The sequence below is a fragment of the Mytilus galloprovincialis genome, chromosome 10 (genome assembly GCF_965363235.1).
Source record: "Mytilus galloprovincialis chromosome 10, xbMytGall1.hap1.1, whole genome shotgun sequence".
In the NCBI taxonomy this organism is placed as follows: Eukaryota; Metazoa; Mollusca; class Bivalvia; order Mytilida; family Mytilidae; genus Mytilus; species Mytilus galloprovincialis.
This window is the reverse complement of record NC_134847.1, coordinates 59,725,830-59,753,087: the sequence shown is the minus strand read 5'-3', so window position 1 is coordinate 59,753,087 and position 27,258 is coordinate 59,725,830. Positions and strand designations below refer to the sequence as shown.

The 27,258-nt window shown below is 32.4% G+C and overlaps 1 protein-coding gene and 1 long non-coding RNA gene across 2 annotated transcripts in view; both read left to right on the top strand.

Moving 5' to 3' along the window:
• LOC143047997 (uncharacterized) overlaps positions 1-27,258 on the top strand; it is a 184,530-nt gene that overhangs the window by 27,834 nt on the left and 129,438 nt on the right. The gene's annotated exons all lie outside the window — the stretch shown is intronic.
• On the top strand, positions 16,311-18,277 carry LOC143047996 (uncharacterized). The gene is made up of 2 exons (XR_012969706.1): positions 16,311-17,180; positions 17,860-18,277. It is a non-coding gene; the product is annotated as an uncharacterized LOC143047996 (long non-coding RNA).

The following is a 27,258-nucleotide window of genomic DNA, read 5'->3' as shown; positions in this document are numbered from 1 at the left end:
AGGATACATTTGTACTGTAAGAAATCGGTGAACTTTTTATTTTGATCACAATTGAGGCCAGCTTCTCACTTTACATGGGCAGATTAACACAGATATAAAATGATAAATGAACTAGAGGTAATCAATTCTGTAATGCATTGTTTTGATTCTGCAAATTATTGATATTTTTTTATAAGGGGTATGGAAGTTATAATATGATTTTACCCATGGCAGTCTTAGATCTTTGATAGCTTTTCTTCATAACTACATCTATTGTTGTGAACATATGTCATCGCTTGTATGTATATCTTTCTTCTGATTTACCCAACTGAAGAAAGTATTTATTTTAGCTTGTGTTACTCCACTTTGATAGAGATTTCAAAATAAAAGCGTGAAGATTTTCTTGAATGAAGTACAAATGTAAAGTCATAAAATTATCTGAAAGGTAAAACCAAAACTTGTAAACACAAATTATTTATTTTCATAGTAAAAAGTTATCTAATTACACTCTGTAAAAAATTGATAGAAGAAATCATAAAGATCTAGCATACAATCTTGTGTTTTATCTTTTATCTATTATATTATCTTTTTATCTTTTATCTATTATATTATATCATTTCTTTATTCAGTGTTGATATTAATTTCATCTTTTCCTGAATTGAATGAAATGACCATGATGGTTTAGGTTACAATACACCATAAGTTTGTATGGGCGCAGCCATTTTATGAGCATAACATGGTATTCAGAATTTAGGGTATGGCTAATCCTGATGGGTTGATAAGTGCGCCTGTAATTTTTTATTATAAGAGACTCTGTTGCATTCTGCATGATATGATAGGCCAAACAAATTATTTTCCTTAGCCCTAACGGAAATGAGACGTCTTTTCAACGCTAGGACGAGACACGTTTTTTAAGTGCAAAATTGATAGGCATGGGATAAGTACAAAATACGCTAAGAAAATACACTCTCAGAATAACTTTTCTGTAATTCTAGCAAGGTTTCCATTGGCGGATCCAGGGGGTCCCGGGGTTGGAACCCCCCCTTTTTTTGCCGATCAATGCATTTGAATGGGGACATATAGTTGGAAACCCCCCTTTGTCCTGGGTTGGGATCACCCCTTTTTAAAATGGCTGGATCTGCCCTGGTTTCGTTAAAAAAAATCAACTTTCTAAAGTGTGTATCTCAAAAAAGGTTATCATTGTCACCTATGGGAAAATTAATTGTTTATTTCAATCTATATGTCACTGGTAACATTTCATTTTACAGAAATTAATTTATTTGAGGGGTAAATTGTATATGTTGATTCTGGTTTGAGAAATTAAGTCATGATTATTTTGTCTTGCCTGCATCCTTTAAGTCCTCAATACTTATTCAAACTTATTTGGCATTTTAAGGGAATTATTGTTTATTTGGTCTGCAGCATGATTATGAATGTTGAGTTGTAGTGGGTAAGTAATTTTACATCTACTGTGCAGCCACATCAGCTTGCAGATAAGTTGAAAATTTCCAACACTCATTGTACAAAGAAAATTCTAGTTAAATTGTCTTATTCCTTCTAAGTAAGGGAAATATTTTGTATTTAGTCTACAGCTTGATAATGTTGATTTGTAGTCTGTAAGCAATTTTTACATATACCTTGCAGCCACTACCTGTTTGCCAAAAGTACAAAATGTTACAACACTCACTGTACAACGAAAGTTTATGTTAAATTTGGTTTCATAATGGATTGGGATTTTCATTTATGCTTCAGTTTTCATGTAAGTCAGTTGGATATAGAGATGCAGGTCCAGACCTAGTTTTGGTCTAATCAATTATTGGAATTTCTTAGCTATTTTGAGTAATAGGATATCTATATTGGGTATGATAATTTCAGATTCTTCATGTTTGTCAGAGCTTGGCGGAATATCATGGGTAAGTTATTGTTATTGTTGACCTTGACCTTATTTTCGTGATTCATTGGTCAAAGTTAAGTTTTCTTGGTTAGGTTTTTTACTTAAATACTATTAGAAATAGGTTGATTGTTTTTGTTTACAAATGTTTGTTATTTGTGCATGACCTTCAAACAGGGTTTATCTGACCTTGACCTCATTTATATGCATCCTTTATTATGTTGGATGTATATGGCAATTTAAGAAACTCAACATTCAATCATGTCAGTAAAGCTTTTTAGCATGTTCACGGGGAGGGGGGGGGGGGGGGAACTGAAGCCAAGCCAAGGTGCAGGATTTTTAACCGGATTTTTGTGTCAAAAATGTCGGTTATTGATTTGGGGATGTACGGCGGGCGGACGGGCGGTCGGGCGGGCGGCAACCAAATGTTGTCCGTGCATTTACTCATGAAGCGTTCAACCAAACCTTTTAAAATTTTAATATGTTGTTACTGACAACAAAATGGAGGTCAAGTTCAATAATGACGATTTTGACTTTTACCGTTCAGGAGTTACGGTTCTTGAAAGTTTAAAAAATGTTGTGTCCGTGCATTTACTCATGAACCGTTCAACCAAACCTTTTAAAATTTTAATATATTGTTACTGACAACAAAATGGAGGTCAAGTTCAATAATGACGATTTTGACTTTTACCGTTCAGGAGTTACGGTTCTTGAAAGTTTAAAAAATGTTGTGTCCGTGCATTTACTCATGAACCGTTCAACCAAACCTTTTAAAATTTTAATATGTTATCATAAATTTTACCTATTAGGAGTTTTGGTCCTTGTAATATTGATAAATGCCAGAACACAAATATAAATGTTAAAGAATCCGGTTTACTGTCATTTTGACAGCTCTTGTTCCCAGTTGCGCTGGTAACCTACATGGTATCAGAAATCTTAACTAATTAACTCACTTTTGATTCTTTGGTTTTGATAAACTATTTGATTGTTTAAATTCTTTTACTACTGATCTTGTCTAGTAATGATAGGAGTTTGTCTTTACAGTTACTATGTTGCATCATTTTTTATCCAAGGTTACAATGAGAGTTGTCTCATTGGCACTGATACCACATCTTCTTATATGTATTTACAGTATAATGTTTAAACCCATGTTTAAAGATGTCAAGTTGTCAATTTAAGTTCACTTAAAATCTAGGGTTGCTGTTTCTTGGGGAAAAAAAACACAAATGCCCTTTTATAGTTTTTGTCTCTCCTGCAACTTAAGTGGTGGAAAGTCAGACATAGGTCTTTCTTGACCAGTTGGGACAGTGATTAGCAATATTGCTGTCTATCAGAATGTCTTATTTTTCAAATTTTCTACAACTGGCCAGACATAATCTCTGTGTCTTCAGTTTATAAATAATTCCTGTTGATAAAAGTTCATTGGAAGTGCATAGATTACTGAATCTTATTTGTTTTAAAGGAGGAAATTAAAAACATAGATATATCTTGTACAGACTAATATCACCCTGTATAACCCCGATACAAATGAATTCGGACGTTGACGCGTTCGAAGCGATAATCAGGACAACATTTGGTATGACAACAATTTCAAATGCCTCTTTAGAATTTATTTGAGTATATATAAATATGTCAATGTGCATGTTAGTTTATTTATTCAATTATACAGTTGTTGTAAGTTTTTGATATTGCATAGAACGTTTGATAAAACTGCTAGATGCAAAACGCACAGACATGGTGCAATTTCATACGTTTTATGAGGTAAACAATGCTGAATATCTTTTCGTGCATACACCTTTGCATATTAATACCTTAAACAATAATAATTAACTATACGTTGAATTACTACGTGTCTTCAAATGTTCCCTAGAACTTAGAATAAACGCAATATCATACTTAATAAATTTTCTCTTACTGTATTGTTCGTTCAATCAAATGTGTCGCGTTCGTTGTGCGTTTTTAAATAATCACTGTACAGTTCGTTGACAAAAACCGTCACAAATCACTTTCTTGTCAAGGTATTCGAGATGGTGTCGGCGACCCTTTTTCTGTATTTTATTGTAAATGTTTATCTGTTAACCTAGTCAAAGCAGTTTAACTTAAAATATCTGTCATCCAAAGCCAAAATTGCAATATTTAACCAGTGTGACATCTGATAGGAATGCTTCTATTGAAAATTGGGACTTTCAACGTTATTCCAGTTGATAAATATATTCCAGTAGAAATAAAGTTTCAAAAAGTATAGTACAGTCAATAAAACTTTAATGACTTACTTTTCACAATTTGAGACTCTTCCAAATGCCGATGTTGGTCCAAATTTTCCTAGACGAAAGCAGACATAGGAACTCGTTGAACTTAATTTGCCGAATGCCATAGATGGCATTCCAACTGCTTTATTTTTTAATTTTTTTTTTTAATATATAAATCAGTGCCAGTGAGACAACTTTCCACCAAAGTTTAAATAAAGTGGGTGTATAAAGCAATTATTATAGTCCAATGTACAACATTTAACAATGAGGAAAACCTATACCATAAAGTCGGCTAAAAACTAACGGTAATATTTTTATAACTTATTTTTTTTTTTTATATATTTTTATGAATTATGTATTAAAGAAGAAGAAAAAATGACAGATCTTTATAACCAATGTACTACAGGCTCCTGACGTTGGACCGACACAAAAAAATTGCGGCGTGATTAAATATGTGAGCGCCCAACTTTGGTTTTTACGATCGGCAGTATAACCTGACCGAAGTTGGCCACCCGCTTAGTTGTGTGGGATGTAAAAGTACGCAGTCATGTCCAGTACGAATGGGAATATAATATCCAATGTCTTGTGTAAAGAGAGTACTACGCTAACTACACTGTACGAACCCCAGCAAAACTTTATGAGAGGTCCATAAATGACCTGTTGAAAGGCAACATTTGTGTCCTTATTCAATATACCTCATTTTATTCAGTGGCAGTCCAAACTTCCCTAACGTAATTCCAGAGGGCCTCCTTCCAGGACCTACATGTAGTATGTGTTGCTACTTTGTGCTTATCCTGAACATGCATGACATATTTGCAAGTGAACGTTAAACAACTAACAATCAGCCATTACGTACGCCTGTCATAAACAAATAAAAGGGTCCAGAAATGGTCAGTACCAACTGCAAAACGTTTCATTTTTTATTGATAACTATTAAGACATGAAAGAAGAGAACACAGCAAATGTCTCAGGTTAGGTTGATGATTGTTGCTTTGCTCATCTGCATAATTTACTGATGACGCCAAGGGTAACTGGGGAATATAAATATGGTCCCTTTGGTCTTCTCCGAAATAAGTAAAAATTTGAATGAAATGCATATGGGTGGGTATAGACTTTAAGGTGCTTATAATAACCAGAATGACCAATCATTTAGATTTTGGCACCACAGTAGAAAGATTGTAATATTCGAGAAAATTAAGCATAATCTTTATACCTTAAAAATTAAACAAACAAAAAATCATAATTGAAAAAGCAAACCAGTTATAATTAAGAATTATCTCTTCATCTTTATATCTTCACATAAAAGTAACTGTATTACTATTGATGGCTATCAGTTACATGTTTATTGTATACACATATTCTTTAGCCTTAATGTAACTCTATTGTAATCTATGACCCCTAGGACCCGCCTCTGAGATTCAGGCCAAAAGTCTTAACCTATAATCCATTGATTGTTTTTGATTGCTGTCTATTTAAAAAAATGTGGTATTGAAATAACTCTTTGCAAGAGACCAAACGAAACAAAAATGAACAACTATAGGTCACCGTACGGCCTTCAATAATAAACAAAGCCCATACCGCGTAGTCAGCTATAAAACACACCGAAATGACAAATGTAAAACAATTCATACGAGAAAACTACCGGCCTAATTTATGTACAAAACAGTGAACAAAAAAATATATATAACCACTGAATTACACGCTCCTGACTTTGGACAGGCACATACAGAATATGGTGGGATTAAACATGTTAGCTGACACCCAACCCACCACCTAACCCTACATTAAATGTCGTATGGTAAAAACTTTCAAAAATGCTATCAATTTAGAAATCGGACGTGTGTATCTGTATGCTTAACCATATTTGCATCTGTCAAGTTATTGTATTTTCCTACCTTTGATAACTATTCCTACAAATTTACACTTTCGTATACATAAGGATTTTTTTACATGTACAAATTTCCTCCAAGAGTGTTTCGACGATATAACGGATATTATGGGTTGCTGTTTGCATGTTATGGTGGGAAATTATTATTTTCATACATGCATATTGGTTATAATCATACCAAAGCATAATTTAATACATGCAAAATTCATTGACAAACGCAATATTGTGTCAACGAAGCGTACAGTATAAAAAGGTGTAACGACAACGAAGCGTACACAACATGAAAATAAAGACACTTTAAAACGTGTATTTTTTTGTTTCTAGATGCAACATAAACAAACGATCTTTACAAGTTTGTTAATTTATAATATGAAATTTTCAAAAATGTATGTTTTAAAAACTATGAGGTACGATAAACACTAAGTTTTGAATATTTAAAAATACCAAGCACGTTTTATCATTGATATCGTCGTGCGTTTTTTGATATTTGTATATAAAAATGTCACACATTTGAAAAACCTTTTAGTAACTAATGAGTATTATGGCAAAGAATATATTGGAGCAAAATATCCGAAGAATAGATATTGGATTTTCTTTAAAAGTATTAATTCCTTACTGTCTGAACTCAATGTTACACGGTGTGTTCGATTCGAACGCGTTAACGTCCGGTTTCATCTGTATCTGGGGTTATACAGGGTGAATATAATAGCATGAATAAAAGGGAACATACATATCATATGATTCAGAAGTGGAGTTCACTATTTACTTATATACATCATGTCATTAGATATAGTAACTTAAGTACATTAACATGTATGGCGCTTTAATGTGAAAATTGAAATTTATAAAATAGTGAAAAGTTCAAAATAATGTCACTGAAATTTTCATAAATATGTGATAGATTGAATTTCACAAAGTATTATATGAAGGTTAAACGCAGAGTTTTAACATGGAATATTTAAAAAGAAATTATTCTCCCATTATAAGATAAATTATTTTAATATGATAATGGGCCAATTAAAAATGTTGACAAAAAACAAATTGCAGTAGAAATATGTAAGTGATTACTGAGTACTCCATTGAACCAATCCCTAGGGATACTGGTCAACTTATAATTTAGTTAAGCAATCAATATATTATATGTTTATTTTAATTGTGGTTATAGTCCAAGTAAATCATAATTTAAATGCAATTTTAAATTAAAATGTAATTTAAATTAATATGTATGATTATAAATATTTTTATAAATATAGTCCATATGTCTAGGTATATTGGTTCCCACTTACAGAAGTTCCAATGGGGAATTTATAATAAACAATTCTCTAATAAACTGTTCGATATATAATTTATTTAAGGAATGACTGTAATATTTTTTCTGTCTATGAAGAAATAACATAAAAAAAATTGGTGCACACTGAATAACGAGCGTAGCAGGTTATTTAACAGTGTGCACCACATTTTTTATGTTATTTCGAATAAACCGTAGAAAACCATGAAAAAACGTTGATTACGTCACGGTCACATGACTAAATTATGTCTATGGGCTCATAACAAAATAACGTCAGCCAATCAGAAGACGCGTTACATCCAAAATTAAATTATTTGAGTTAGGACCAAATTTTAAATACTGTATTAATTCTTAATTAAATGATGTTGCATAATATTACTTCCATTTGGAGCTAGTATTAGATCTGTGTCACATAAACCAAACAGAGTGATCTCCCATATTGTGCTAACTTTTTAAAATTTGAGCTAAATATTTTTGAAAAAAATAAAATATTTTGCTTAGATAAGAATTGAATATGACTATGATTAAAGATTTTAAATTCCAAATGTTATAACATAATTAAAGATTTTGTTATTTCAAGATTTCAAAATTTATTGGAAAAGTCTCATGAATATGACTATATGATTAAAGATTTTAAATTCCAAATGTTATAACATAATTAAAGATTTTGTTATTTCAAGATTTCAAAATTTATTGGAAAAGTCTCAGACATATTTACAATGTTCAACAAGAAGTGAATAGGAATACCGCAATAGACAAAATAAATGAACAAATGATTAGTTGCAAGTAGATATGGCTATTATATAAATTTAGGCTTTATTGCAGCAAATAACTTAAAAGATATTATTTGAGGATTTCAGATACTAGGATGTAAGTAAAGTAACCCGGAGTTACTTCCCTGTGATATCACCAAAATCAGTTGCAGTTATCTCCCATATTGTGCTGAAATATGAAATAAATATATGTGCTTTAATCTTTATTTGAAGAAGTTGTTTATAACATGTTGTTTCTGATTATTCCAGATCAAAGTTGTAAACTAATATCAGAGTTTAATATAGTCCAATCCTTGCCTAAAACAATAGAACATTATCTTGTAAAATAACTTATACAATCAGGCCAGAAATCTCTGATATTGTTTTTATTTTTCAGTCTAACAAAGCAATAACCCCTAATTAGGTGCGTTAAATTTTATTTTTTTTCTTCTCAGAAAAGATATGGATGTTTGTAATATCTCAATGAGACAGTCACCCAACAACACAAATGACAAAAAGTCAAACCTTTTACTTCTTTTATGAAGTTTCATCATTTTGACAAGAATCATTTTAAGATAGAACTAACATAGGATAGATACCCTTGATTACATGTCATAATTTGATAGCTTTATATGTTAACAACACTGAATAGTTCTCATACAATAGATCAAAGATCAAAATGGCTTCTATTGTCAGCAGGAGTGAACTTCAAATTCAGGTTGTTCAATTATAAATGTAGTGGTTTCAGATAGTGTATTTCTCTCTATATTAAGATATCTAAACCAATTGGACTACATTCAGAAGTTGACATCAGTGCTTACATCCCAGCTCCTTTGTTCTAACAGGGGTGATCTGAGCCGGATCACCAATACCACATCACCCCAGTTTGAGTTTCTTTGTTATGCATGCTTTCCTTTGTTCTGTAACATTTTGGCGGGAATGTTGAATCCACTATAAAACTTATAACTAATTGTACGGAAAAGATTATCTAAATTCACGTAGAAAAAAATCCAGTGTATATGCTGGGATTCGAACTCAAGACCTTTAGCATACCAAGCCACGACACATACCACTACACCAGGACGACTGGATACGAACTATCAGTAATTTAACATACCTAAAGGAAGCAAGATATTTTTATAAGTGGGGCGAGTTGGCAGACCTTTATTCAGTGGGGTTTAAACCCTTTTTTTTAATAAGTGAGTTATCAGACTGATTGTTAAATTTGATTTTACACTTTTTCAAAAGTTGGGCGAGTCGGTAAACAAGAGTGGGGCAATATTTTTTATAAAGTGGCGATATACTGTGGGCCGATTGGCCAGTGGGGCGAGTTGACATTGTTTGATATCTACTCATCGTGTTTGGGGGGTCATAAAGGGTATACATCATATAGTAATATATAAAGTATATTATAATAGTTGTGTGGCATTCTAAACTAGATTTTATGAATTGTAAATGGTTTTTCGTCTAATCTAAAACAGCTGGGATGTAAAATAGTTATCCCATTCGGACTTGGTGTGTCAGTGTTAGATGACCCTCTGGCCTCCTGCCATCGGGGTGATCTTACACTGACACACTGCATCCTCGTGGGATAACTAATAATGAACATCTTTTTAAACAACAGCTATGCCCCTTGAAAATAGATATAATATGGAAAATATAATGGTTAGCAATCTAAATATAAAAAAGAAGATGTGGTAGGATTGCCAATGAGACAACTGTCCCTCGAGAGACCAAACTGACAAAGACATTAACAACTATAGGTCACCGGCCTTCAACAATGAGCAAAGCCAAAGCCTTCTTTTCTTGTAAACAAGATATTTATTAAAAAAAAATCAAAACGTTTTTTGTGCAGTTTTTGACCTTGGACAAGTAAACTTCATGAAACACATGAGACATTGCAACACTGTTATTTCATTTTTATGTATTTTCTCATTAAATGTGTTTGTGGTATAAAAAATTCCTGACATTCCAAATTTTTTTTCTGGATTGTTTGTTTATTACTTCTCTGTAATGATATATTATATGAGCAGTATTTTAGTGCACTCTTTAATATATTCCTGGGGGAGTATTTTTATTGGTTTCATTGTATTTCTATTCTTTTTATTATTAGATAAGTTAATTATAGATTTCAGCAAAATCAAACCAATGAGAGAATGAATTCAGATCAATTCACATTTCCTGAAAAATAATTATGAAATTATTACAGAACTTGATCTACATTTGTTCATGTAGGAATCCATCTAAATGTTTGTTTAATGTTCAGTGGCAAATCAAATGCATATTGATTACAAGAACATGTTGATGTAATGTAACCCTATTTTGTACAAGACCTTATTCACGTCCGGAGCATGCATGAAGTATTTGCCACTGGATGTTTAAGCAACGAAAATCAATTAATTGCACAGGACCCATATTCTAGGTAAGGTTTTTTTTAAGTGCTTGCTCAAAAAGTAACAGTCTGCAGGAAGACATTCTACCTTTCCTGGAGTCCGTTTCACAAAACAACTTATGACTTAGATTGATCATAAATATACGGAGCCTGTAATTCAGTGGTTGTTGTTTGTTTATGTGTTACATATTTGTTTTTTCAGTGTATGTAAAGTGCGGATCCTAAAATACCATTTTCACTGTATATGCCATGCATTTCTGATGTAGAATGGTAAATAAACAGACGAAAAAATTATGATTTTTGAAGAAAATGAAGAAAATTGTTCACATGTATTATATTTAGTGATAAATAATACAAGTTATACAAAGTAAGAGATGGGAACGGGTTTTTATCGCGCCGAGAGCCATCCATACGTGAAATATATACCGAAATAGTTGAACATTTAGGACGTTTTACGAAAAGATCCTAAAATACCATTTTCACTGTATATGCCATGCATTTCTGATGTAGAATGGTAAATAAACAGACGAAAAAATTATGATTTTTGAAGAAAATGAAGAAAATTGTTCACATGTATTATATTTAGTGATAAATAATACAAGTTATACAAAGTAAGAGATGGGAACGGGTTTTTATCGCGCCGAGAGCCATCCATACGTGAAATATATACCGAAATAGTTGAACATTTAGGACGTTTTACGAACAAATCGTGCAGGTGATTAAAAACTAGCAGGAAAGATGTAGTTGCAAAAAAATATTCATTACAACACAATTATTAATGTTGTATAACATAGAATAGCTTTTGTTATTCAGTTTGCCCATATTGTATTGATTCCACTATGATGCTATCTTTATGCAAGTAATGTTTACTGTGGAATAATGATACTTTACTTTCATTTTCACTGTAGAGCGATTCATTAGTATTGTATATGCGGTGCATTTTCACTGTATGAATTTTATTAATTTTTATGCATTAAATTCCAAATTCAATCGTCTTGCACAAACAATAATTAAAGTAAGAAAAGGATTTGATAGTGCTGACTTTGAGATGAAAAGTTTGATTGAACACTTCAATAAATTCAATAGAATTAATATTTATTTCAAATAAAACACATCGTTGTCATAATATAACAATATGTGGATCATTTCAGAGTTGAAAGTGGTTTTAGATTAATGCAAAATATTTTCAAATGCATGCCAATTTGATAAAATTCATGTTTCTGCAGTAGTCATTATACACATGTGCAAACAAATGTTATCATTGGATTTCGAGTATGGGTCTATTTACCAATCAGAAGAAGCATGTCATAGAATATTTTATAATTCATCAGAATATTTATTTAAAGTGTAGTTATATCTATCCAATACATTGAAACTTCACCACTGAATACGTACATCTCGCATGTCTATCGAAATAGAATGGGATAAAAACAACAATACTTTTTAATATTTTTTTATAAATCACTTCTTGACCAATTTCAATGATGTTTTCAAGTAAGATTTTTGATTTTAGGTCCGGTTTTAAATTGGCCCACAGGGTCCAAAATAAAATTTGAGGTTCTTTGGTAGGCTGAATCCATACATGATTGTGTTTATTATTATTTTTTCAATTTTTGGCCCATTTAACAAGTTTGTGGGGTCCAAACTGTCAAGAAATAAATTCTTTTGGATTTCAACAACAGTTGAATATTTGGGGTACGTTGGAATGCTGAATCTTACCGTGTTTTTAAATTTGGGATTTTGGTGTTTTGGGCCAAGTTATCGAAATGGTCCACATTGAGGCCCAAAAGGGTCCGAAATTCAACATTTTTTTTATTTCATCAAAAATGAAGTCTAGCTTGAATGTTGTGTACATGCTTACCCCAAACTGTTCAGGGAAGCAACAATCGAGGTAAAAACCATCTTTCCTTCAGAATATGGATGTTGAAACATTTGGGGCTGAACAATAGGGGAGGCAAGTGAAGATGAATCACAGAAAAAAAAACTAAAATTAAGGAGGGGTCTTCATACCAATGCACGTATTGTCCTTTCAAGACAAAATGGGTATCTAGTTTTCCCAGGCATAAGAAGATCCACACTAATGGGTTAAAAAAATGTGACCCATGTGAATTAAAATTTTAAGACTTCTCAATAAGCATAACAACTGATAGCATGGAGAAAGCCCGATTTGTACTCATTGTTCCAAACATTTCAAAAGCAGAACTGGGCAGTGACGGATCCAAAACGTTTTGTAAGGCGGGCCCGATGGCTGACCTAAAAAGGGGGGGGGGGGGGGGGGGGCTCAAGTCATGCTTCAGTGATTCCATATATAATCAACCAATTTTTTCCAAGCCCCCCCCCCCCCCCACCAGGATACGCCTATGCTGGCATAGCTTACCATATGAAGAAAGCAACAGGAACTTTTAATCACATCTGCTTGTTTTATAGTAAAACATTAAAAATGCTTCGCTGACCGCAGAGATCGAACCCTGAACAGTTGGGGCAAAGTTGGACATAATATTAAAGCTTGATTATACTATCTGCATTTGGATTGTGATCAAATTTATGACGTTATATAGGTTTCTGACACAAGGTTAATTTGGTCGGAGATCTTAAATCATATGCGAAATACTGTGCAACTGAAGGTTTCTTCCCGCCCATAACATTTTGTTTTCCTTCTAGGATAAATAACCATCAAACCAAATCCCAGTCTTTCCTTTCTGGTAAATGAACCTTGTAGTACAATTTTAGAGAGGTCCATACACTTGAACACAAGATATTGTCTGGAAACTAGAAAAATGTTTGTTTTGCCATTTCTTTTGCCCCTAATTTCTGCATGTTTGGGGCAGTTATCCCCGAACAAAATCCCAGTCTTCCCTTTGTGATAATGCGAAAAAGATAAAAAAAAAACGTACATGTAATTATCCGGAAACTACAAACATGATTGTTTTTTGTCCCTTTTTGTTGCTTCATTCCTAAACTGTTAGTACCATAACCCCAAAATGAAACCTAACATTCTACTTGTGGTATTGAACACTGTGGTACAATTTCAGAACAATCAAAATTCTTATACACAAGTAATTATCCTGAAACTAAAAACATGCTTCTTTTATGCCCCTTTTTCGTAAACGGTTGGAACCATCATCCCCAACATTATCCCAACCTTCCTTTTGTGGTATTGAACCTTCTTTCAAATTTATATAGATACATTCACTTAAATTAAAGTTGTCCGGAAACCAAATGGGTCCTCGGACGACGCAAACGATAACGACAGCATAGCAATATACGAACCGGAAAAAAAACATTGCGGGGAAACATTTCAGTTTACTGTTCACACATGTCAATGCTGTGGGAAAACGTATAAATGGCCAGCCAGTTTCTATAGACATATACAAGTTATAAATAGATATAAATATCAAAGTAATCAAATAAGTTTTTCATTTGTTGCAAGTCTAATTATAACATTAATCTACAATAAAAATTCATCGCATATTCGAGAATTCTACATCAGAAATGAATGCCATACAGTGATAATTCATCGCATCTATAGTGAAAATGGATCGCTTTTAATAACTGATATTCTATGTTATGTTGCTTTTATAACACATATTTGCACTTTAATACTGTTATTTTACATCATAATGAAAATATGTTAAAATTTAGTTTCAAATCAATTATTTTGGTATTTTCAAAACGTAAACAAATAAAGTTTTCCCATGATCCTTTATTCTACAATGAACATACTCGCATACAACAGTGAAAATGAACTGACTGGATTCGCACTTTATATACACTGTTTTTTGTTCATTTTTTTTTACATAAATAAGGCCATTAGTTTTCTCTTTTAAATTGATTTACATTGTCATTTTGGTGCCTTTTATAGCTGACTATGCGGTATGGGCTTTGCTCATTGTTGAAGGCTTTATGGTGACCTATAGTTGTTAATTTCTGTGTCATTTTGGTCACTTGTGGACTGTTGTCTCATTGGTAATCATACCACATCTTCTTTTTTATATGTACTTATTCATGATGTAAAATCAATCTTGGTTGTAAGTATTTTTGTGAAATTGACTCCTGAAACATTATACAGATTCCAAGCCAACCTGTCTTTGCCCTTGCTCATTAACTTGGGTTGACTAAACCAAAAAGCAGCAAATACCAATTTTGAAGTATTTTCTTTGAATCCAAGACCTCACATACTTGAGGTGAACATGCTACCATGAGACAACATAGGCAGTTCAGAGTAAATGAAGGGAATATACTATCGCTAATGTCTTCATTGTTCATGTTTGTAACACCCACATAGACTTAATAGAGCCTTAATAATTTAACATCTTATGGGAAAAATACATTTTACTGCTACATTGTATTATGTATGAATAAGTGATCGAACATATTAATTTCTAGAATAGATAAAAAAGGTAAGTTTTCTCAATGAACAATAATCTATTGAAAAAATTATATGCTGCTGAAAAATCAATGAAAAATATAATACATCAGTAAAATTGAAAAATTATACCAAATAAAATCCATTTCTGTATCATAGAAATAAATCTTATCTCAAGGTAAGAATGCTTTTGTCTTTGAAATTGCTTTTGATAGATTTATTTTCAATTTTGTATATTTTTTCATGAAAAACAATTTGACAAGGAAATTTTATGCACAATATTACAAAATGTGAATAAAAGAGAATGTTGGGTATACGTGGATTTATATGATCTATTTAGTATGTGTGTTTGACTTCAGTCGCAGAAAGCTCTACATAAGGATAGTGATCCAGCCAGGGGATGGCAGTCACAAAGGCTTGAACTTAAACTACTTAAAAGCTATATATTTTAAAAGTTGGAAGACCTGAATGATATAAAAATGCCTTACATTATGAAGTTTCCATACCCGTAGCCAGGGGGGTTCGAGGGGTTGGGAAGACCCCCTTGAAAACAAATAAGCACTGTTAAAGTCAACGTTCTGTTCGAATTCAATGATTCATTGTCAATGTTTAGTTTTAATGGTTAAGTGTGTTCCTTAAAAACTTTAAGCAATAGGTCAACTGTTTTTGGTGTATTGAATGATTGTAATGTGTATATGTATTTCTGGTTTGGTTCACATGACCATGACCTCATTTTAATGGTTCATTGGTCAATGTTTAGTTTTAATGTTTAAGTGTGTTCCTAAAAAACTTTAAGCAATAGGTCAACTGTTTTTGGTGTATTGAATGATTGTAATGTGTATATGTATTTCTGGTTTGGTTCACATGACCGTGACCTCATTTTAATGGTTCATTGGTCAATGTTTAGTTTTCATTGTTAAGTTTGATCATAAAAAACTATAAGCAAAAGATCAACTATTTTTGTGTATGGAATGATTGAAAGGTGTTCATGTATTTCTTGTTTGGTTTATATGACCATGACCTCATGTTCTTGTATCATGGTAAGGTTTTATGATACTTGGAGTAAAGCTTTAATTTCTAGTGAGCAACATAAGTCAATGGTCAGTAAAGCAGGCAGGACATTTCAGATTGTGCACTCTTGTGTTACATTTACTTAAAAGAGTTTTGGAAGGAGTATGATGCTGCCTTACTGAAGATTTCAAAAGATGAATGCTTTGACTCTAAAAGTTCAACTAAATAAATAAAAATGAAGTCATTATAGGACAGACAGGTTAGAGATTAGATAGCTGACTTTTATATGGGGGGTTCGTGTTGTTTATTCTTTAGTTTTCTATGTTGTGTCATGTGTGCTGTTGTTTGTTTGTCTTTTTTCATTTTTAGCCATGGCATTGTCAGTTTGTTTTAGATTTATGAGTTTGACTGTCCCTTTGGTGTCTTTCGTCCCTCTTTTATAGTCTCCTGGCCCAGTCAGTTTTCATTTATTGATTTAATTGTTCAGCTTGTTTTGTGTTTTTAAAGGCAGTGCTTTAAGGCCTGACTTTCAAGTCATGAGGTTAATCTTTTCATACGCAATCTATGCAGGGGGTCTTTTGGCCAGAAAAAGATCCGGAAATGTTCGAATTTCTCCTCTTCTTTTTATGGTATGATATGGTTTTTGTTTCTTTCATTTACATTGGGGACTAAAGAAACGATCAGTGTGTATTGTTCGTTTTATAGAACTTGTTATTAATGTGTATTTTGCATTATAAGCAGTCAACCTGACTACAAACTATCATTATTTGTATTCCGTGTGGAAAGAGGTCGGATCAATTTCGAGTGTTATCTGAGATCTAAAGATTTTTTAATTAGTTCAGACGTTGATATAACAATGAAAAGTCGACTGAACATGATTAATATTGCATCTTCTATAATTCAAAGCGGAATTCAGTTTATAAACGAGAAACCGTAAAGCGTTTTCAATTTCGGTATTAGTTATGTATGTTGTCTACGTATTATCCTGGTTCCCGGTACTACGTTCCGGGTATTAGCTATTTGATATATCTGATGTGTAACATTACGATCAGGTACCAGCCAATCTACGTGTGTATGTGTACATGATTTCCCGCCAAAATGACCGACTTACAGCTATGGAAAAATAGTCCATAAACGTTCCGTATAATGATATGCAAATTCATAATTAATCGTAACTTTTTTTATCTTTATATAATAAATATAACAAAATGGATTCCACAAAATTGAAAATAGCATTATTTTACGAGGATTTCTAATATTTTTTTCACTTCCGGGCGCAGTAATACGTATGTTTTGAAGGAGCTCGAAGAAATTGACAAAGTGAATTGAGAAGGAAACGGATAGATATACGTCCTTGCTATCAGGTAAAACAATTTAAATGTACAGAAAAAACACATTTACTTCACACAAAAAGTACAGGCTTAAGCATTTTATTGTCTTATACACGACTGTAGTCTAGTGTTTAAACGACGGCGGTGACCTACAAGGTACGGGTCATACTGGGTCAAGTCTAAATATGTAAACATATCCACGTGCTATTAGGTAGAAAGCATCGTAATGCAATATCTGCAATTTTTTCCTCCTTTATACATCGTTTAACCAGATATATTTCTCTTTCAAATACACTTAAACACGGGTTGTATGTACGTATCTTTTCTAGTGTTTTCTTGTCCTTATTAAACTATAATTAAACATCAACAAATGAACTTTAATTTAAAGTTCATTTGTTGATGTTTAAATATTTATGAACGACTGAACACAGGAGTGAATGAATGCAACAATGATATATACTGAAGACTTGGGCTGTACAATGATAGTGTACGTATATCATACTGATAATTATTCTAGCAGTAATTATGTTAATTTAGGATGTAATGACAGGAATTCATGAGCTATGCCTCAGGCTTTCTGAAAAAATATCAATGACAATGTAAACAGGAACAAAACATTGACACGAATGATCCTCTCTTCTATGTTATAGTTATTTAGGTATGTGTGTTGCACAAGTTTCAAAAAAACTTAAGTTATAAAACTTTTTTTCAGGGCACAAACCCACTTTAAAGAGACTTGTCTACTGCCATACCAATCCTATTTTCATGCACCATTTGCAAGCAAGAGACTGAATGGTTTGCAAAATTAAAAATCAGGACGGTGTCCAATTAAACCAAAAGAACTAAACTGGATCAATATTGTAGGAGAAATCTAGAGGAAAGTTTTGATTTGTGAAATTGGTTTTCCTGAAAAGTCATTCATCCTAGCCTGCAGAAAGGAACTATAACTGTCCACCACCAACTGACGAGCTAATGTTGAGCTTCACATATGGAATTACTCAAATACCATCAATGTCTATGTTTTCAGCACAGATTTCACAAGTTATGACACAGCTGTGCTTTTTTTTATACCTGTTAAAGAGTTGTATACTAAATTTTATTTTTTTTATCAATAAATATATCTTGTGTCATTTAAGAACTTGTATTTTGCCAAAAGATGCATACTAGTGAATGAAAGTGGTGCAGTTCATTTTGCTTTGGTATATAGAATTGAATTACAATTGTTCATGTTATTGGAATGCATATAAAAATAAGGAGATGTGGTACAATGTATATATACATGATATTTAGTGAGTTTATCAAGCAAAAGTGAATAAGAAATAGGTATAAGCAGTTACAGGTACTACTGTACAATCTCAAACAATGAGAAAAACTCATACCGAAAATTTATTTAATTACTATTATTGATATACTGAAATTATAATTCTTAAAAAAAATGTATTGTTGAAGAATAACTAAGTTTTGAAGCTTAGTTATTTGCATAACAATTGAAAAGAAACCTGTTAATTGTATCATAATGCAATATAAGGAATTTAACTTATATTCAACGGGATAACATCTTTTTCCATAAGTGGGGAGAGTGGCAAGACCTTTTCAGCTTTTGGTCTTCGGTGCTGTGCGGCTTTGTGCCTTTTTCACTTTCGATCTTTTATATCTGGGCGTTATGTATTCGGGGTTTAGTTTTCTGTAATTAGTTAATACTTCAGTTTCTTTACAATGTATGTATATCTCTTTCATATTCATTTGATAAAATTTACTGTTTGCAATAGCATGAATTGTTCTATATAATAAGAATGTTCTTATCCCGGGCATAAAAACAATGCCGTATTTGGCGAAACCGCTTCAACTTTTTATCTCCAGTGCTGTACAACTTTGTACTTTTTTCTCTTTCGATCTTTTATATCTGGGCGTCACTTGTAAGTCCTGTGTGTTTTTGGCGTATTGAATTTTAAACCTGATGCTTTTTGTTATCTATTAATCATGTTTTTCTTTGTCTAATATGTTCTCCTATTTATTTGTATTGTAGTCCTGTAATATGTTGTCATTTCAATGTTATATTTAACTTTGCCATTCAAGTGCGAGGTTTGGCATGCCACAAAACCAGGTTCAACCCACCACTTTTATTCCCTTTAAAAGTGTCCTGTACCAAGTCAGGAAGATGGCCATTGTTACATGTATATTATTGTTCGTTTCTGTGTGTGTTGCATTTTAACGTTGAGTCGTTTGTGTTTTCTCTTATTTTTGAGATATTGAGATCAGACGTGGCACGGTACTTGTCTATCCCTAATTCATGTATTTGGTTTTCATGTTATATTTGTTATTCTCGTGGTGTTTTGTCTGATGCTTGGTCCGTTTCTGTGTTATGTCGTTGTTCTCCTCTTATATTTAATGCGTTTCCCTCGGTTTTAGTTTGTTACCCCGATTTTGTTTTTTGTCCCTGGATTTATGAGTTTTGAACAGCGGTATACTACTGTTGCCTTTATTTGGCATTACTAAATTCATCCTGGTTAATAATATATTTATCTAGATTTCACTGATTTCCATTAGGTGGGACCAGTTAGCAGGAGTAATATTAACGGAATTTAACTTATATACAACGGGATAACATCTTTTTACATGAGTGGGGCGAGTTGGCATTAGTAAATTCTTCCTGGTTAATAATATATTTATCTAGATATTATCGTTTTCTATAAGTTGGGGCAAGTTGGCAGGAGTAATATTAAGGGATATAACACATTTCACAAGTGGGGCGATTTGGTTATCCAGGTTGGGGCAGTTTTTTTTTAAAGTGGGGCGAGTTAGTGAAAAAGTGGGGCTATTTGCTAATGGGGCGATTTGTCATGGATTCCCTTCAAATATATTCTAATGTGGTTTTTGGCTTCTTCGTGCATAAACAAGCTCAATGTCATTGTTGAATTAATTGTTTTCTTTAAAATAGTCGACAAAATTGCTCTTACAAAATTTCCATTTGGGAGCCTCGAGCTCGATGGGGGAAATACTCTGCAAATACTGACAGTTGGCAGGTATGGTCATCAAAAAAGTTGATGTGTTACTATGTACATTTACCATTATGTTACTTGATGTTCTTGCTATACACACAGTACAGAGACTAGTCAATCTTTGTGAACTTCTTATGGGAGTATAGAATATGCGTATACAATCAATAATTAAAAATAGTCTATTTATATTGAAAAGGAAAAGTTCTTATATGTCTAAAGAAGAGGGACGAAAGACACATAAGGGACAGTCAAACTCATAAATTTAAAGCAAACTGACAAGGCCATGGCTAAAAATGCATTTCATGGCGAGGCACAGAAAATATACTGTAAACAGTAGACTATAGATATAGGTGAACTAGGTACAAAAGAACTCTAAATCTTAAATTCTACAAACCACCTCTGTTCTATGGAAGATAATGATATAACTGGACTAGAAATACACACAACCTGTAATAAACTGCCTTTACAGCGCTTTCACGCTTTGATTTGTAAAAGTCCAGAGATCTTAGTAAAGCATCTACAATTTATAAAGGAATATCTTTTTGTCTGTTGATGCATCATGTCTAATGTATCAAAGGTCTACACTAAAATCAGATGTCTTTTACCTTCATTTTTGTCGAGCCTGCAACTTTTGTTGCAGAAAGCTCGACATAGGGATAGTGATCTGGCGGCTACGGCGGCAGCGGCGGCGGCGGTGTTAGCTAACTTCTTAAAAGCTTTATATTTTAGAAGGTGGAAGACCTGGATGCTTCATACTTTGTATATAGATGCCTCATGTTACTAAGTTTCCGTCAGTCACATGTCCAATGTCCTTGACCTCATTTTCATGGTTCAGTGACCACTTGAAAAAAAAGTTCAGATTTTTTGTAATGTTGAATTCTCTCTTATTATAAGTAATAGGATAACTATATTTGATATGTGCGTACCTTGAAAGGTCCTCATGTCTGTCAGACAGTTTTCACTTGACCTCGACCTCATTTCATGGATCAGTGAACAAGGTTAAGTTTTGGTGGTCAAGTCCATATCTCAGATACTACAAGCAATAGGGCTAGTATATTCGGTGTATGGAAGGACTGTAAGGTGTACATGTCCAACTGGCAGGTGTCATCTGACCTTGACCTCATTTTCATGGTTCAGTGGTTATAGTTAAATTTTTGTGTTTTGGTCTGTTTTTCTCATACTATATGCAATAGGTCTACTATATTTGTTGTATGGAATGATTGTAAGGTGTACCTATGTAGCGGGCAGATGTCATGTGACCTTGACCTCATTTTCATGGTTCAGTGGTCAAAGTTAAGTTTTTGAGTTTTGGTCTTTTTATCTAATACTATATGCCATAGGTCATCTATATTTGGTGTATGGAAATATTTTATGATCTTTATGTCAGTCGCGCAGGTTTTATTTGACCGTGACCTCATTTTCACGGTTCATTGCACAGTGTTAAGTTTTTGTGTTTTGGTCTATTTTTCTTAAACTATAAGTAATAGGTCAACTATATATGTTGTTTAGAAGCATTGTTAGCTGTACATGTCTGCCTGGCATGGTTCATCTGACCTTGACCTCATTTTCAAGGTTCATTGGTCTTTGTTTAGTTATCTTGGACTTGGTTAATGTTAAGTTTATGTGACAGTTGTATTAAAGCTTAGCTTTATACTTAGGACTATCAACATAATATCAATGATTAGTATAGAAGGCGAGACATTTCAGCGTGTGCACTCTTGTTCAAATAAATGCAGTGTTCCCGCCTGCCCTAAATAGAAGGGCGCCCCGCCCTTGGTGCCCTTACCCCCGCCCTTCTGCCCTCCAAAGCCAAAGAATGCCCCCCTCTGCCTTTTCAAAAGATACATTTTACAAATTTCATGCCTTCTGGCGTTTCCGGTAAAATTGTTACCCGAGTGATTGTGTAACACTAATTAACTGACAATAGGATTAAGTTAAATACCTAATGCCTTTGGCAGTTTTATCACCTCTGCTAATGATTGTTCACTGCTAATTAGTGGATTTAAGATAATTGAACAAATACTAGATATTTAATACAGAATGAAAATGCTGACATGTTAGCCATTTGTAATGTTTACGTATCATAGCATATGTACACATAAAAAAAAATATTTTTAAAGAAAATTTAAAACAATTTAAAAGGCAGACTAAGTTTTGAGTAAATTGGTAGATTGGTAAAAACGTTTTGTTTTTATAACCACGAGTATGAAATTAAAAGAAGAACCAAAGAAATTTGTATTTGAACATAACAAGATTGCACCACTTCCTGTTTTATTTCTTGTATTATAATCCTCCTTACATAGGAGCACTTAACAAATGCTTTTATTTTTTCATCATAATGGAGTTTATACCTTCTGTAATATATGCAATGTATTATTGCATCATTATAATATAATCATCTCTTGTATCACCTGTTATATTTATAAAACTCCCTACTTAGGAGCACTTTGGTGTGCACTTCTTAATACTTTTTTGTAGCAATTTACAAGTTAGGTAACTTTCAATAACACAAATACTATATGTCTAAACAAGTAGTTTTAATGTAAATAATTTAATTACATAACAAATTCAATTTTGTTTAGCTCCATCTTTCAGAACTACTTGTTTATTTTTATAGACTTGTATAATTAAGTTATATAAATTATAAAATAAAAAAAAAGATTTTTCTAAGGATTTTTTTCCTGATCAAAATGGACAGTTTGCATAAATTTACATCAATTAAAATGATATGCTTTGTGTCATGGTATGATAATTTGATAATAAAAAAATCTTACTGGAACCAACACTTGGAACACATTAATTTCTGAATAAGGTTAAAATACAAGTAATGTTCTGCAGCTGAGCCTAGCAATATATAATACATATATTCAAGGTTATTAATACACTGCCAAACAGTGCCCTTACAATTTGGGTTATTGCGCTAAAGTGCCCTTTCAGACAAGTAGCACCCTTCTGCCCTGAGATTCAAGCTGGAACACTGAAATGGCATCGTTTATGGTTTTAGATTCAATTTAAAGTTAATGAATTTGTCTAAAAAGAGAAAAATTATATTAATATTAAAACATTGAATGATATATTACCACAAATTATAATGAAATTTTAAAGTTCTGTCTTATACATAAAGTGAATCCGAATATTTATTTATTATATGTCTTTATTTCTAATACATTGTACTGTCTAGAGTCAAATCAATTGTTGGTATTGTTTTTGATATAGTCACATAAGTATATTTAATGTATATGTTATCTTTGATGATAATGATCAGGTGTTTTACCTGTACGATAATTTCAGGTGTGACAAACCAATACACATTTTATTTCTGATCTGTTACAATCGACTCTTGATCTGTTATGATTTGCTCCAGGCATCCTATGATCCGATTAAAGCATAGTGATTTTCTGTGGACAAAACTTTTTCAACAAATAATTGGCTTTCTTAATTCTACTTGACCGAAATAATTCAATTAGTATATAAAGTGCCCACATTATCATTATTCAATGAGGAGGAAATTGGGAAATTTTTACCTGGCATATCTATAGTTTTTCATCCATGTATCTTAGGTGTCCCAGATATATCTTTCTTAAAAACTGACAAGAATAAGGCTTGAAAGCTACCACCTTCATCCCAGGCCCTGATTCCCCCAGGTGTATCAGACATTTTTTAAAAGGGGGTTCAACTATATATCCCTATTCAAATGCATTGATTGTCCAAAAAAAAATGGGTTCCAACATGCATGTCTTACTTCTATTAGATAATATTGTGAGAAATTACAAGAAGCAAATAAAAAAAAAAATCAAATAAATAAAAAAACTCCCCCCAAAAAGCTTTCCTCTGAATGCCTATGATGGAAAGAAATTGTGAAGTCCACATAATGTGATTGTTTTTATTGCCAATGTTGAAAAGAAAGACCAACTTTAAATTTTGCAGTTTAAGCATCCTTTTTAGATGTTTCTAAAAGAACAAGCAATAAAACTGTTATTTTTAAAGGTTAGGGTTAGTTTTCATCAACTGGTCAATAAATTTAGGCAAAGTGACCAATCATAAGAATGTTATGATGAGGTACTTATTGTTATAAAACCCCTTTATATAAATGTGTAGTCTTATAGAAAATCAAGATTTTTTTTGGATTTGTATTTTTGTATAAATTCCAATAGAAAAATATTATCTTAGGCCTTAAACAGAGTGCACAAAACCTTAACACTTTGAGGAAAAATATTTTGACTAGGAGAATTATCAATTCAAATAAAACATTAAAGAGCTGATTCATTCTACGAGTTGGTACAATTTTGTATCAAAAGTTCAATGTTAAAACTGTAGAATATTTTTAAAAGACAGTTTTACCATTATGCAACATTAGTACATTTAATCTTGTTCATCGCTGAGATAAAAGCCATTGTATACTTATATAAAGAGTGTATACACTTCCCAAGTTTACAAATACCTTTTGTGGTATACAGTGACTCTGTCTAATTAATAAGCTACCCCACTGTGACCCCCACAGGTAACCTATCAATCACAAAGGCAATACACATCACTTATAATACCTGAACTGACCACATGGATAAAGTTTAATGCTTATTGTCATTTGTTACTTGTCCTTCAATTTCCCGATTTTTATTCTGTTTTTTTCCTGGATTTTTTATATTAATTTTCAAATCATTTACCTGATGTTTCGATTTTGGACATAATTTCATTTCTTGGTAAGTTGTAAATATTTATGTTTGATTTATGTTTGTTTTTTCAACTTTTATAAATTTGTTTATTTTATTATCTTTTGATTTAAAAATAGTATTGATATCTTACGATTAAAAAATACTTATTTTATCAAGGAGTTATTGAAATCTTCAAAATAATAAGTTGAAAATATTTTTTTCATACCAAAAAAAGAAATTGAGTTATACATTGTTATATTCCAATTTTTAAAAGATAATAAACAATGACCTGTCTTGGTTTGGGTCCTTGAAATTCATAACTGATCATTTGCAACTATATATGAATTAAAGAGAAAACTTATTTAAAATATATACTGTTAACAGTATATATTAAAATATTTGAAATTTGACCAGTATGACAGTTATATACTACATCACACATTACTTGAGACATAAACTTCATGTCTTTATAATGTAAATTTTTGTATAATGTAATTGATTTGTGTTAAATTTCAATACTTGATAATATACTAACCTTAATACGTTTAACTAAATTGGTTCATATCTGCATTGAAAGCAGAGACAGCATTTCAAGGCATCAAAACATTAAAGGTCTGAAACTATAACTTTTAAAAAGAGATATAAGATGCTGATGAAAGCTTTGGTCCCAGGGACGGATCCAGCCATTTTAAAAAGAGGGGGTTCCCAACCCAGGACAAAGGAGGGGGTTTCCAACTATATTTCCCCATTCAAATGCATTTATCGTCCAAAAAAATGGGGGTTCCAACCCCGGAAACCTCCCCCTGGATCCGCCACTGGGTCCTTTGTCACAGCTTAAAGTCACAAATTATTCAAGAAGGTAAGGGGAACTCCGGCGATTTATAGAGATCTTCAGTATTCCTAAAAGTCTACAGAATCCATTATTGAATGATAATCTGATAGTACCAAAATAAAGATGAGAGGAAAGTTAATTTTTTTGTTATTGTTACCTGAGGGTTCCAAGTTACTGGTCTCATTCAAGGCAACATAAACTTGTTCAGAAGGATATGAAATTTATAAAGATTTGCCGTTGTGTTTCATGGGAGGTACATTATAAACTCATTTGTTTCATGGAATTGTTAAGGTTGGAACTATTTTATTCAGGTCCATATGCTCCAATTTTTTCCCAATTTATGTCTACATTCAAAATTGTAAAAGGTCCGCAATTGGACCATAAAATGACCTTGACTTTATACGAGAGGTGACTCTGAATTGGGGATACAACAAGTGACATGTGACCTGAAAAGAAAGATTTTTTTCTTTATAGAGATGACAGGCTCATCAATCATGCAGATTCAGGGAGAAAAAAGGGGGGTTTGAGAAGATCAATCCATTTGAATTGGGATAAATGGTTGGAAAACACAACCCTCCCCCATTTATCCTGGGTTGGGATTCTGTTACCCCCCTCTTTTGAAAATGGCTGGATCCGCCACTGCTCATGCAGGTTTGGCTGTGTAAGATTTATAGTGTTTAGTTTCACTATTGTTTTGTGTAGAAGAATTCATTCATGAGTATAAACCTAGCATCAGGGAGACAATAACGTTGCTGACTAGTACCTGGTCCCACTCCATTTGATTCCCTCACTTTTGTTCTCCGGGTTTGGTACATTTATGTACCTAAGGGATTTAATGTTGTCACCCCTTAAAATAATTTTTTGAAATAGATCTGTTATTGATTTGTTATACATTTGTATTTGATGTTTGTTTTCTATATGAGTCTTTGGTGAATCATTAGACCACAGGATGAGCCCTTAGTTAACTGCACTACATAGATGTCATATGTAACTACAAACTTTATACATTTATAATTCTTTATAAGATCAGGAAGAGAAGTGATGCAAAAACATATACAATTTGTTTTACATTCGGCTAATTGTTTTTCAGAGATCAAAGAATTATCTAATTAATGAGTTGCCTGTGAAGTCCTGTTTTAACTATATATGTAAGATTGTAAAAAAAAACCAAGAAAATTGGGTTTTTACTGAAAAAGATAAAAATAAAAGTACTGGTTAAAAATCCACTTAAAGTCAAAATTTAAAAGATCTATATGAGAGAAGATATTATGGATGAGAATATGCTAAATGTTTATGTTTCCAAATAAAGGCATACAATTGTAGCCATAGAACTTATCAAGTCTTGCCTACATGGCTCACTGAATTGTTACATACTGTATGTAATGCATGCACAAACTCATGTTACTGAAGTTCCACCTTTAAAGTGGACAAGCAGGTTTTAGTCAAATAACTATAAATTCTTAGCATTTCAGAATTCTTTGGGAGTAGAGACACCATATTTTCCAGACATTTTTAGTAAATGATTCTCAATAATTGTTTATGTTAGATAGACAGTTTTAGGTGAAAGAAATGATTGTTATAGATGAAAACATCAGTGTTTTTGGTAATAAATCTATATTTTATTATCA